General features: G+C 35.1%; 1 non-coding gene across 1 annotated transcript; it reads right to left on the bottom strand.

The window, feature by feature from the left end:
- Positions 1-3,237: 3,237 nt before the first annotated feature.
- On the bottom strand, positions 3,238-3,309 carry TRNAQ-CUG (transfer RNA glutamine (anticodon CUG)). Its single transcript has one exon. It is a non-coding gene; the product is annotated as a tRNA-Gln (tRNA).
- Positions 3,310-3,568: the final 259 nt, after the last annotated feature.

The raw sequence follows: 3,568 nt of genomic DNA, 5'->3' as shown, positions 1-3,568 counted from the left end.
TTCTTTCTTTCTTTCTTTCTTTCTTTCTTTTTCTTTCTCTCTCTCTCTCTCTCTCTCTCTCTCTCTCTCTCTCTCTCTCTCTCTGTGCTTTTTGAAAGAGCAGTTGGGTTTAATGATTTGCCCAAGGTCACATGGCTAGTGAGTGTTAAGTTTCTGAGACCAGATTTGAACGCAGGTCCTCCTGACTCCAGCGTCGGTGCTCTATTCACTGCACCACCTAGCCACACCTCTCTCTTTCTTTTTAAAATTCATTTACTGATTCTTTACATCATTCAGTTCCACAATCCCTTGAATTCCTAATTTTTTGCCTCTCCCTTTCCTCCCTCTCCCCCATGATGGGTTACAATCAAGTACACATTCCACAAATGCCTTCATTTTAAATATTATTTAAGTCATAAATAGGGATTGTCATTAATGGAGGGAACAATGAAAAAGAAGGAATGATCAAAACAAAGCACCAAAGAGAGCGAGCAAGTGGTTTGCTTAAATGCGCACTCAGATTCTATAGTTCTTTCTATGGATGTCCATATCCCTTTACAAGATGAATAATTTGAAGTTTTCTTGTAACCTTGCATTTCTGAAAGGAGACCAGTCTATCAAAGTTAGTCATCACAGATATGATGTGTCTGTAACTTTGTACAAAATTCTTCTGCTTCTGGTCTCCTCACTGAGCATCAATTTATATAAGTCTCTGCAGATTATTATGAAGTCTGTCTGCTCCTCATTTCTTATAACTCGATAGTATTCCTTTACATTCATATACCACAACTTGTTTAGCCATTCCCCAATTGATGGGCACCCTCTTGATTTCTAGTTCTTTGCCATCACAAAAAGATGTGCTGTTAATATTTTTGTACATATTGTACTTTTCCCACTTTTATGATCTCTGATCTCTTTGGGATACAAACCTAGGAGTGGCATTGCTGCATCAAAGGTTACACACTTTTTCATAGCCCTTTTCAGAATAATTCCAGATTTCTTTCAAAAATGGTTGGATCAGTTCACAACTCCACCAACAATGCATAAGTGTTCCAATTTTTTTCCATATACTCTCCAGCATTTATCATTTTCCTGTTTTGTCAATTTAGCAAATCTAACTGTTGAGATGTGGTACCTCAAATTTTTTTTTGATTTGCATTTCTCTAAGCAATAGTGATATAGAACATTTTTTCATATGATTATAGATGTCTTTAATTTCTTCCTGTGAAAACTGCCTGCTCATATCCTTTGACCATTTATCAATTGGAGATTGACTTGTACTCTTATAAAACTTGATCATTTCTCTGTATATTTTAGAAATAAGGCATTTATCTGACACACTGGTTATAAAAATTCTCTCCCTATTTTCTATTTCTCTCCTAATCTTGCTTATGTTGGTTTTATTTGTACAAAAACTTTAGAATTTACTTTAATATAATCAAAATTATCCATTTTGCTTTTTGAAATGCTCTTAAAAAGATGTTTTCTACAATTAAATTTTGTCCTTCCTTTTATTTTATTTCATCTTAAAATTAAATTTTAGGTTTATTTTTAGGTTACAACATTCATTTCCACAACATTTTGATTTACAAATTTTCTCCCCATCTTTCCCCTACCCACCACACCAAAACAGCTATCCCACTGTATACCACCTACTCCAATCTGTTCTCTCCTATATCTTCTCCCATTCCTCCTCTGATGTTCCAGTAGGGCAACATGTATCTCCATTCTTCAGTGGCTGTTAAACTTATTTCCTATTTGCATGTAAAACAATAATGATAATTATAATTTTTAAACATTTTATTTTACAACTTTGAATTCCAGATTCTTTCCCTTCCTCCCTTGTCACCAACAGTTACTGGGAAGATAAGTAATTTAATGTATGTTGTACATGTGTAGTTAGACAAAAAATTCCATAGTAGATATATTGTGAAAGACTGACTATATTTCACTACATCCTATCCTTCCCCCCACTTGTTCTATTCTCTACTTTGACCCTTTCCTTTTTCAAAATTGTGTGCTTCTAACTATCCTCTCCCCCCAACCTGCCCTCCCCTCCATTTTCCCCCCTCTCATCCCTTTTCCCCTTCTCTGCTTCAGGGCAAGATACCCAATTTAATGTGTATGTTATTCACTATCTAAGCCAAATTCAATGAGAGTATGGATGAACCATTCCCTTTGGCCTTCCTGTTATTCCCCTCCATTTTAACAGTTATCCCTTGCCTCTTCTATATGAGATAATTTACCCCATTCTGTCTCTTCTCATCTCCTCTCATTATATTCCTCTCTCACCTCTTAATTTCACCTTTTAAATACCAATGCTTCCTATTCAATTGATCCTGTACCCTCTGCCTATGTATACCTGTACACATATATACACATACTCACATATGTAATCATATGCACATATACCTTCCTATGTAGATGAATATGTATGTATACATACACACATACATATGTATGTATATATATATATATATATATGTGTGTGTGTGTGTATGTACAAACATATTTATATTCCCTTCAACTATCCTCATACTGAGAAAATTTTCATAAGTTACAATTATCATTTTTCCATGTAGGCATGTAAATAATTCAACTGTAATAATCTCCTTATGATTCCTTTTCACTGTTTACCTTCTCCTGCTTCTCTTGCTCCTTATATTTGAATGTCAAATTTTCTATTCAACTATGCTTTTTTCATCAAGAATGCTTGTAAGACCTCTATTTGAATGAACAACTATATTCTCCCCTGAGACATGATACTCAGTTCTTCTGGGTAAGAGATTCATGGTTTTAAGCCTAGGTCCCTTGATCTCCAGAATATCATTTTTCAAGCCCTTCAATCTCTTACTGTGTTTCCAAAATATTTGAATTATTTCTTCTTGGCTATTTATAATATTTTCTCCTTGAAATGGGAACTCTGGAACCTGTCTATATTATTCCTGGGATTTTTTTATTTAGGATCTTTTTTTAAGAGGTGATCGGTGCATTATTTTAATTTCTATTTTGCCCTCTGGTTCTAAAATATCAGGGGAATTTTCCTTGGGAATTTCTTTCTTTTTTTTTTTTCTTTTTTTTTCTTTTTTTTTTTTGCAATCGGGGTTAAGTAACTTGCTCAAGGTTGCATGGCCAGGTGTTTCTGGGTGGGTGCTAAGTGTCTGAGCCCGGGATTTGATCTCCAGGTCAATCCTGACACTGGAGCCGGTGCTCTTACTCGCTGTGCTACCTGGCCACTCCAAAGTTACCCACACACCAAGGTTCCACCGAGATTTGAACTCGGATTGCTGGATTCAGAGTCCAGAGTGCTAACCATTACACCATGGAACCGGCATGGGAATTTCTTAAAGGAAGATTTCTAGGTTCTTTTTATGATCTTTCAGGTAGTCCAATAATTTTTAAAGTATCTCTCCTACATCTATATTATAGGTCATTGTTTTTCCAATGAGATATTTCACATTGCCTTCTATTTTTCATTTGTTTTGATCTGTTTCATGGTATCTTGATTTCTCACAGTCATTAGCTTCCATTTGCCCCAATTGAATTATGAAGGAATTATTCTCTTCAGTGAGCTTTTGAATTTCTTTTT

Source organism: Petaurus breviceps, unplaced genomic scaffold, assembly GCF_028583685.1.
Source record: "Petaurus breviceps papuanus isolate PSGF00001 unplaced genomic scaffold, PetGlider_PUasm1.0 90822, whole genome shotgun sequence".
Taxonomy (NCBI): Eukaryota; Metazoa; Chordata; class Mammalia; order Diprotodontia; family Petauridae; genus Petaurus; species Petaurus breviceps.
This window is presented reverse-complemented; position numbering and strand designations above follow the sequence as displayed.